This window comes from Lynx rufus, unplaced genomic scaffold (genome assembly GCF_022079265.1).
Source record: "Lynx rufus isolate CCGP_SWC_20201006 ecotype Redwood Valley unplaced genomic scaffold, mLynRuf1.p SCAF_3, whole genome shotgun sequence".
Taxonomy (NCBI): Eukaryota; Metazoa; Chordata; class Mammalia; order Carnivora; family Felidae; genus Lynx; species Lynx rufus.
This window is the reverse complement of record NW_025814845.1, coordinates 56,735,317-56,746,398: the sequence shown is the minus strand read 5'-3', so window position 1 is coordinate 56,746,398 and position 11,082 is coordinate 56,735,317.

Sequence of the window (11,082 nt, the reverse complement as noted above, 5' to 3'; positions counted from 1 at the left end):
GCAAGCTGGTGCAGCCACTCTGGAAAACAGTATGGAGGTTCCTCAAAAAACTAAAACTAGAACTACCCTACAACCCAGCAATTGCACTACTAGGCATTTATCCAAGGGATACAGGTGTGCTGTTTCGAAGGGACACATGCACCCCCATGTTTATAGCAGCACTATCAACAATAGCCAAAGTATGGAAAGAGCCCAAATGTCTGTCGATGGATGAATGGATAAAGAGGTGGTATATATATATATATATATATATATATATATATATATATACACACAATGGCATATTACTCAGCAATCAAAAAGAATGAAATCTTGCCATTTGCAACTACATGGGTATTATGTTAAGTGAAATTAGTCAGAGAAAGACAAATATCACATGACTTCACTCATATGAGGACTTTAGGAGACAAAACAGATGAACATAAGGGAAGGGAAACAAAAATAATATAAAAACAGGGAGGGGGACAAAACAGAAGAGACTCATAAATATGGAGAACAAACTGAGGGTTACTGGAGGGATTGTGGGGGGGGGATGGGCTAAATGGTTAAGGGGCCCTAAGGAATCTACTCCTGAAATCATTGTTGCACTATATGTTAACTAATTTGGATGTAAATTTAAAAAGATTAAAAAATAAAATTAAAAAAATAATAAAATAATAAACCACAAACACAGGACAAAGACAAAAAAATAAAAAAAGATGAAATAATTTCAATTCATATGTAAAAATGAAAATGAGCATATTCGCCTAAAACAGAGATACCTGGCTACCTCAGTTGGAAGAGTATTGGACTCTTGATCTCAGAGCCTGAGTTCGAGCCCCAAGTTGAGGGTAGAGTTTACTTTTAAAAAATAAAAAGGAAAACCAACTACCACAAGAATAGACAAAGACAAGAACAGAACAAAAATTTCTTTCTCCTTTTTCTCTTCCTCTTCCTCCTCCTTTTTCTTCTTTTTAAATACTTACTTGTTGAATCTCTCCCTCTTGGGAAGAAATAGTTACTCTAACATGGCAATGAAAACGAAATCCATCAGATGTTGTAAACCATTTGTTTCCTACGCACCCAAAACTCAAAGCTACACAGTTCTCCAAGTAATTGTGAACATTTTTCCTCATTAATTTTGCTCTGGTTTTTAAAAAAAAGTCATGAAAGTGTGAAATAGGGACAAATGCGGGAAAACAGAAGGTGTTGAGTGAATATAGAGTAAAACGAAGTTATATGCAGGGATCTTGTGCCATCATGAGAACTAAGACTTTCAGGAACTTTTGAAGGGGGAGCAATAGCCTATAGATGTTGCTTAGTTAATTGCATACTGTATTTCATTTGCTTTGAAGTACTACTAGTGAATGTAAAATTATCTGTACCCTTATAAATGAAAATATCTTGTCTATTGCAGATCAAAATATTTTAGCCCCCCCCCCCAAAAAAATGTTCTGTATGAGGCTTCCTAAAAGGAAGGCACAACTGTACTCTACTAGGAGATACACCTACCCAGGAGTTTTCAATTTTACTGTTGAACTCTACCACTGATTTAGTTTGTGGTCCTAGTTTCAATCACTTCATCTATAAAAAGGAGTTTGACTTAGAGACTCTTCACTGCATTTGCTGGAAAAGGTGACTGTCTTTAAAGACATTCTAGCCTTTGTCGGTATGATCCTGACAGGAAAAACTAGGGAAATTGAAAGATCAAAATTTGTGTTAAGCAGTAAGAAGGGAGAACAAAAAATCCTGAAAGTTGTAAATATGAGACTAGCTTATGAGTAATTGAGTCTGTGTGGGTCTCCCCTCGTTATATATAAATTGTGTTCTGGGATTTGATGGGACACTGGCCAGTAATCCAAAAGCATTCTTTAAAACTTGAAAGGTGCATTGCTTTGTTTTCTACTTGTAAATGTAGGACAGTCTCATTTTATGAAGTTTATAAAATCAGAAAGTCATGAAGAGACTATTTTTTCTGTAATCTCTTAACTTTTGTTTGTTCTACAGAATAAACTTTAACAAAGTCACTGAAAATTTGAGTTTTTATTCAACAAACATAGTAGCTAATGAATAAGAGTCTACAGGATTCTGAGTAAATACGAAACAGACCACTTCCTTTATTTAGTTGCCACATACTATGGGTTAGTTACTAAGCCTCTGCACCTACTCCAAGGTGCAGCACATTTATTTTGTGCTTAATTGCAGGTGCTTTTCTAAGGGTTTTTACAAATATTGACTCATTCAATCTTCCAAACAACCCTGTGAAATAGATATTATTATGGGACTTTAAGGTTATGTTTATGGGGCTTTAAGTTTACAAATATAAAAACTAAAGTGAAGAGAGGTTAAGTAACTTTCCCAAAGTCACAGGATATTGAGTCTCGGACTCACACTCAGAGAGAATGGCTTTTAACCATAATGCTATGATAAAGATGCTCTGTGATACACGATTAAGAATTCCTAGAGAGGAGTGATTTAACAACAACAACAACAACAACAAAACCCAGAAAAACAAAAAACAAAAACAAAAACAAAAAAAACCACTGTTATCCCCTTAGTTGAGTGGTTCAAATTTAATATTTTAAACTGTGAGCACAGCAAAATGATCATACATCCTGCATGGTTTTGTTTCACTAATTGCATAATTCTCTCCTGTTATAACCTGTTCATATACGTTGTTACATTTTCTTAAATTGTCCAATTCCGAAAACCAAGTAATTTGACCGTGGAGAAATCTGGTAAACCTCCCCTTAACTAAAGGATAAAGGTTAATGGCGTCACTCGGTATTAAGTGGATAGCATGTACCTCCTGATATGATATGATGAAAAGGGCACTTCAGCTCTTTGGTACTTTCCCCCAGAGTTTGTAACTGTATCTAGCCATGAGAAAACATCCTTTAAACCTAAATTGAGGAATATTAAATAGCTGACTAGAACTCTTCAAAAACGTCAAAGTCATGACAAATAAGGAAAGACTCAGAGACTGTCACAGTTCAGAGGGAAGTGGGGGACATAACTCACTGAGGGTGGCATCCGGGGTTGGGTCCTGGAGCAGAAAGTGGAAAATAAGTGGAAAATCTGGTGAAGTCCAATCAAGTCTGGAGTTTTCATTAATAGTAGTAATAATGTGCCATGTCGCCCGGGTGGCTCTGTCGGTTAAGCGTCCAACTTCGGCTCAGGTCATGATCTGCAAGTTCGTGGGTTTGAGCCCCTCGAAGGGCTCTGTGCTGACAGCTCAGAGCTGGAGCCTGCTTTGGATTCTATGTCTCCCTCTTTCTCTGCCCCTCCCCCACTCACGCTCTCTCTCTTTCTCTCTCTCTCTCACACAAATGAATAAACTTAAAATAATAACAATAATGTGCCAATTTTGGTTTCTTAAGCTTTGGCAAATGTTCCCTGTTAATGTCAAGTGTTTGCAACCCGGGAAACTGAGTGAAGGGTGCACAGAAACTGTACTATTTTTACAAATTTTGTGAACTTAAAATTACTTCAAAATAAAAAGATCATTTTTTAAAAAAGTTTGTTCTCTGTATCAATTTCGAACACCACCAAAATGAAATCAGTGGACATGCATGCTTTACTGGTAGCTTCTTAAAGAAAAGTGAATGTTTGTTGAGTTCGTATTTGCTCAGGTATGAAAATCTGAAATATCTGCTACCCCGGTTTGAACACTTCATCATGTTTTATAGGCTCAAATAGTTGGGCTTCAGCACAAGTCATACTGTACAAATCTCTCAACTTCATGTAAATAAAAAAAAAACAACAACAAAGGGGGTGCCTGGGTGGCTCAGTCAGTTGGGCGTCCTTCCAAATTCAGCTCAGCTCATGATTTCAAGTCTCGTGAGTTCGAGACTCTGTGCTGACAGCTTAGAGCCTGGAGCCTGCTTCAGATTCTGTGTCTTCCTCTCTCTCTGATCCTCACCAGCTCACACTCTGTCTCTGTCTCTGTCTCTCTCTGTCTCTCTATCCCTCTCTCTCAAAAATAAACACTTTAAAAAAATTTTTTAAAAAACAGAAAAAGAAAAACAGAAAGTGTTTTTGCTGTAATGATCTCCAGACCGACCTAAAACTGACGTAAATGAGGGTGTTCAGGGACATCAGAAACTCCAATTTATCTACGGAAGCTGCCAAAACATACAAACAAAAAAAAGTAGAAGTAAATGGAGCATGTCAAGAAGCAGCGAACACTTGTGGCTTGTGCAGAATTAAACTTCCAGGAACGATTTAATGCCGCTTGTTCTTGAAAATGAGGTAAAAAGGAAAAGGTTCCTTTCTGGTTGTTATTTTTTCTGTAATATGCCACTTAAATCCATGAAATCTTTCTCAACCAAAATGCAGAAATATTTATAAGCACAGGACTGCTACGGCCAACTACAAGGAACAAATCCATTCTCTTGTTTGACCGTGTCCTTCTCTGAGTCAATTACTTCCGCAAGAGTTAAACATCAAGGTTTTATGCACATTCGTTTTTTTTAAGTTTATTTATTTTGAGAGAGACCGACAGAGTGAGTGGGGGAGGGGCAGGGAGAGATGGGGAGAGAGAATCTCAAGCTGGCAGGGAGGAGGGGGGGCGGTTGGTGGGTTCTGGAACTCATGAACCTTGAGATGATGACCTGAGCTGAAACCAAGAGCCGGATGCTTAACCAACTGAGCCACTCAGGTGCCCCTTTGTGCACATTGCTTTAAACCGGTACAAGCAAGACTCTTAAGAAATGGAAGAGTCTTTTTTCAAAAATGGATGCTTTGGTGGTTAAATTCCATTTGCCCCCAGTACTTCTTACCAATCTTTCGGAATCAACAATTAGTAAAATCTAGGATGTTACATCATCTACGCCCACTGTTTTACCCTGGTAAATGCACGCAACCAGCTGCATACAGGTATACATTTACAAGTCCTCGCCATAGCTGCGCCAGACGCCTTTTTGCCACAAAGTTTCTCTGTCATTGCTGTAATCTCTTACATTGCTGAAAATCTCTTGCCAATTTGGGACAGGAGGCAACGATAAATATTTCCTCCTCTTTCATGTTTTAGGCAGATACTGTACATGACTTCTCACAAGATCCCCAGGAGGACTGAACCCAGATGCCTACGCTCTGTTTCACTCTTCCCAGTTCTCCCGTCCCAGCCTTGGGAACATTTCCTCGAATAAATCTGCCTGTATGGCGAGCTGATGACTCAGGTTCTGCTTTGGGGGCAGCGGGGGGCAGGTGGGCACCCAGGCTGAGACATTGCTGCCCATGCTGATTGGCAAGCAGGAAAGGGCATAGCTTGCCTAAAATGATCTCTTCTGATGTAATAATTCTGGCTCTGAGGGGAGAAGAGTGGCCATGTCTGAACATGGTGTTAAATTCCTGGATCCATCCACCATACAGGCCAAAGGCATTAGTGTGTACCAGGAATCGGGCCAACCTCTCTATTCAGTCTCCTCAGATACGGCGTGTTGGGCTCCTCTTTCTCTTTTCCCTGGTAACACACCCTAGTTTCATCTGCTCTCAATCCATGAAGTTCAGGGGATGACCCATTTCTCAGTTCCTTCCTGTTGGGGCCCACCCTCAAGCCCTGCTGATTGACTCAGAGATGGGCAAGTCACCTAAGCCCTTTCAAATGAGAAGCAATCCTTAGAATTTTTGTTGAAATAATTGAAAAAGAAGTCCTTAATTCTTCCTAGGGCTGCTAAACTGGCAACATGGGACCCAGAGGTGAGCCAGTGCTTGGGGAGAGTCTGCCTGAGAATGAAACTGGCCCGGAGCAAAGCACATGACATGGGAGAAAATTACAAAGGACGTTGTTTGGGCACCCATGGCCTCTAGGTGGCTCTGATTTATTTGTGGATGCTATCTATGTAAGCCAACATTCCCTTCTTGCCTACCTGCTTCCTTCCTTCCTTCCTTCCTTCCTCTCTCTTTCTCTCTTTCTTTCTTTCACACCATTTAAATTAGGTATCTGTCTCTTGCTAGTCTGGCTTAACACCATTCATCTGTCATATTTCTGCTAGAGATAACTTGCCAACACAAGTAGTTCTATTTACTCTATGTTTAACCCACTTATCCATTTATTCCTTCAAGATTTACCTACCACTTATAAGCTAAGGAATAAATCAGGCTTCATAGAGGGAAAAAGATATTCTCTGTCACTACCAAACTCACAGTCTATAGAAGGAAGACAAAAAGATAAGGAGTTGCCTGGAAGTCCACGATACATGGCGATGCACAGAACTTTATAGACACTCAGAGGAGGGGGGGGGCTCTGATTCCTCTGATTCCACCCTTAGAAGGGTGGGAGCTATCAGAGAAAACATTCTGGAGGAGGGTGCTCCCTAAGGTGAGTGGGTAGGGGACCCATTCCAGAAACAGAGGACCAAATAAGCAAAGACATGGAAGTTGGAAGCAGTGTGGTATGACATGACTACAAAAATAAGCATTTTATTTTTTTAGGTTGGAGTTTAACATTGAAGCAGGAAGTGCAGAGAGATAGAACAGGAATTTAGGCCCGGCCCAGAGGTGTCTGCTTGTCACTCAGGAACCATTTCAAATGTCACTTCCATCAGAAAGTTCATAACGCTGTCCAACGGATTATCTTGGCCCTTGGATACAGATCATGTTGTTGGGAACCACTGGTTTACCTACTCCTATGTTGGATTATGTATTCTGCAAAGAAGCTATCACATCTCATGTCTCTTTGCATCCCATCTCCAGTATGAGTGTGGTTCATATAAAGTATTTGACAAATGTTTGTTGAAACAATGCATGAATAAATGGTTTCAGGCCACTGTTTCATGTAACCAATGTGTCCTGACGTTGGGACATCAGGGAACCATCTTTGAAGGATTGCCAACAGTTTAAATTTCCTTACTTTTGCCTCTTTTGACACTCAGCATCTGAGTAAAACCTTTCTGGGGACATGGGTGAGCCCAGATGAGCCAGAATTTGAATTACAGTGTAAGAATTGAAGAGTATCTTATCTGGGGGAGCCAGAGAAATGAGTCTGAACCAAATTCTCTAGAAAATTCTGAGGCCATGGTCTGCCAACATGTCCAAAAAACACAAGTAGGACCTACAAATATATTCAAAGCCAGAGCACATGAACCATGTCAGGAATTAAGCAAAGGAGATCCAGGTTGACTGCCACATATGGAGTTGGAATGTGTTTGACCTTTATAGACCATCTGCTTCATGATAGATGGGCAGGTCTGTTTAATTAAAGATACAAGATCTGGGCAGAAAGTGAATGGATAATTGCTATTTACCTCATTTTTTTTTTTTTGATCCATCTATGTGTGCTAGGCACAGTGATAGTTATAGTAGGAGATATGACATTGGATGAAGTCAGTTTCTAACGTAAATTTATTTATCCTGTCTACTTTCTTCTGCAATGTAAGATCACTCATTTTTCTGTTGCTGACATGATCATCTGATGATATGATCGGTCTACAAATACTTAAAACCATTCAGTAAACACTGAGAACCATTTGATACATTAGTTTTTGCCAGATTTTTTGAGGTTTATTGGTTCTTAAAATGTTTTTATAAATTGCTTTTTGTCTACATTTTCTTAAAATTGTTTCCTGAACTTTCCAGAAGCGGTGCTCAGTAAATGAATGACATCATGATCATATAGTGTAACAGGAAGAAATACAGGATTGCCAAAATTGCAAAACAATAAGGAAGTGAAAAAAGTTTTCTTAGAAATAATCACACAAGGAATTTGTTTGGGAGATGAAAACACCATCATGACATTATGGTATTATGAAAACAAAATTTAGGAAGTCAAAAGATGAATGTATAAAGCATAAAAAACAAAACTGCACGCATGGCATAAAGATACAGATTTCAACTAGGAAATGTATGAATCATCATAAAAACTAGATATTGAGCATGCTGTCCACAGTATTTTCCAATATTCACTATCTACAATATTCCAGTATTCATTATCTAACATTTTTTGGCCCGAAATATTTTGTTTTTATCTTTTCCTTCTAGGCTCTGTCCATATACTCGGGTAATCTGGGAGACAGAGGATTCTGAATAATAGTTCTTTCAAAGGGGTCGTTCAGCTGATGTGTGACTGGGCTAGTTCATTGATTGACACTCCCGAAGTAGTTGAAGATGTTAAAGAAATATGAGATCCAGTTAAATATGGTGGGAATTATGGTAGAAGTGGAGAAAGGATGGCTTGGTTGTGCGTACTTTAATATGTGTATGTTACACATCGGCTGTGAATATCTGCAGTCAAATCATGTGTAATGAGTACGATTTATAGCATCTCTGTGTGATGGAAGGGTACGGTTGGACAGATGAGGGGGGCAGATTTCCTGATAGCTATAGATGTGGCTCTAACTAAAAAATCATACCAAGGCGCCTGGGTGGCTCAGTAAGTTAAGCGTCTGACTTCAGCCCAGGTCACGTTGGTTGAGCGTGAGTTTGAGCCCCCTGTGGGGCTCTGTGCTGACAGCTCAGAGCCTGGAGCCTGCTTCAGATTCTGCGTCTTCCTGTCTCTGCCCCTGCCCTGCTCATGCTCTGTCTCTCTCTATCTCAAAAATAAATAAACATTAAAAATTTTTTAAAAATCATGCAAATCATCAATAGGGTAAATGGCATGAATGTGTTATAATGTCTATGAATGACTGGGCGAAATCTCTGAGCCTCACAAAGTCAGGTGTGGGAAAACAGAGTCTTTAATGTTGAACCCACTTTCTCTTGGCAAGATGCCTTATCCAGCACCCCACTGCACCTCTGTGCCATAGCACTAACTGCATTCCTGTTTCCATGTAGTTAATAAATATAAACCAACATTTCTTTAGCATCTACTCTGCTAGGCATTTTTCTGGAAGAGAGAATGAAGAGACGGCAAGATCCTTATTCCCTGATCTAAAAGAAGGAGCAGATAAATAATTGCAATGGAGTCTAATCATTTTTTTATTGGTGAGATGGATAAACTGCTTTATTGCCTTTTTTTCCCACTGATCCCATCTTCATCCTTAGAATTACTGCAACAAGAAAACTGATTCTCCCACACAGCTGATAAGAGCTGACTCCTCCAACTCTGCTTTCAAGTTTTACTATCTCTTATGGCAACACTGGCTAATAAGAGCCTAATGCCCACGTGTCTGCTTCAGCAAAGAGATAAACATTTCACAAGGTTACAACCAAAGTTCCTTTCTTCTCCTTGTTTTCTTTACTAAGTAAACAGTTTCACCAGGCTCCCAATCACCAAATCTCCTGAATATTTTATAATCTTATACTTTTATAATTTTAGAATCTTATATGCTGGTTGATAAGCATTGTGGTTTTGTTATTTGATTTTTTTTTTAGCTGTTACCATGAATGGAAAATACAACTTGTATCTGTCATGTTAAACTTTTTAATTTATTTTTATTTTTTTTAATATTTACTTATTTTTGAGAGACACAGACAGAACACAAGTGGAGGAGGGACAGAGAGAGATGGGGACATAGAATCCAAAGCAGCCTCCAGGCTCTGAGCTGTCAGCACAGAGTCCAACGTGGGGCTCGAACTCATGAGCCGTGAGATCATGACCTGAGCCAAAGTTGGACGCTTAACCGACAGAGCCACCCTGGTACCCTTGTCATGTTAAACTTTTTTCTAATCTACAGTCGTCCCCGTTTATCCACAGGGGGTACATTCTAAGCCCCCCAGTGGCTGTCTGAAACCATGGAGGGTACTGAACCCTATATATGCCATTTTCTCCTATACATACATAACTATGATAAAGTTTAACTTATAAATCTGGCACAGTAAGAGATTAACAACAATAATGAAATAGAACAATCACTAACAATATATTGCAAGAAAAGTTATCTGAATGTGGTCTCTCGAAATATTGCATTGTATTCATCCTACTTCTTGTGATGATGTGAGATGATAAAATGCCTGCATAATGAGATGAAGTGAGGTGAATGACATAGGCATTGTGATATAGCATTGGGCTACTATCGGCCTTCTGCCCATAAGTCAGCAGAACCACCTGCTTTCAGTTTTCAGACCACGGGTGACAGTGGGTAATTGAAACCAAGGAACACAAAACCACAGAAAGGGATGACTGCTCTAGTTATCTGCACCCAAACTTTGAGTTGTGGTTCTGTGCAGGGAAAGTTCTGGCTTGTTGGACATGTTCTTAATGGTTCCTTGTAAAAGTCAAGGATGTGGCCACTACTGCTTGGAAATGATATGTGCTTTGAAAGCAAAACTCCAAGAAAAAGGGAAGAGTAACTTTTACTCATTAGATCCCAATTCTGAGTCAGACCCCTGATGGCTCCCCCTTGTAAGTGACACTTACCTTTCCCAGTTCCCTGTGAGGTGGATATTACTGCCTTTGTTTTTCAGATGAGAAAACTGAGAGACCCAGGTCACACAGAGTCAAAACTCTGTAGTCAAGATTGTCTTATACAAAATCCCACTGGGCCAAATAAAGCCAGCGACTTCAAGGATAAGGAAAAGAACTGTAGGCCAAGGAGAAATAGGTATCAAACCACCAATTAAATTTACCGAATGTGTTTACTTTTTCCCAGCCCCCCTAAGAAGTAAGGTATTTTCTGCTCTCAGTTTATTTTACGTTAGGGACCAAACCAGGATGAGCAAGGCTGATCATGGGGAGTGAGTATAAGGAAGAGCTGAAAAAGACAGAAAAGCTCAACCATCCAGACAGTTGCCTCTCTGGCCTTACATCTTCCCCTCGAAATCTGATCCTCATGGGGTTCCCAGAGACACCAGCCCCAGGTCAGCCCTCGAGAATGAGAGCAAAAGCAGACCACAGGCAAGGAGAGTTAACTATCCAGCTGGCCCTGAGCGTCCCATCCCTCTCCAAGTATCTTGAGAAGCATTAATTAGCGTACGGACTCCAACACGAAATGGTAAAACTTGAGTCTTTAACCAAAGAACTAGAGCAGTATTTTATTCATTCATTCATTCATTTTATAACAATGTTTTAAAACGACAAGTTATGATACATTAATGGGTTGTGAAGTACTTCACAAGCTTGTCGCCAAATGTCTCAAAAATGGATAAAGGAGGATAGTATAGAAAACGAAATATCAAACACATTGTACAAAGCAAATGTAAGTATTGTATTGTGAACTTGTGTTA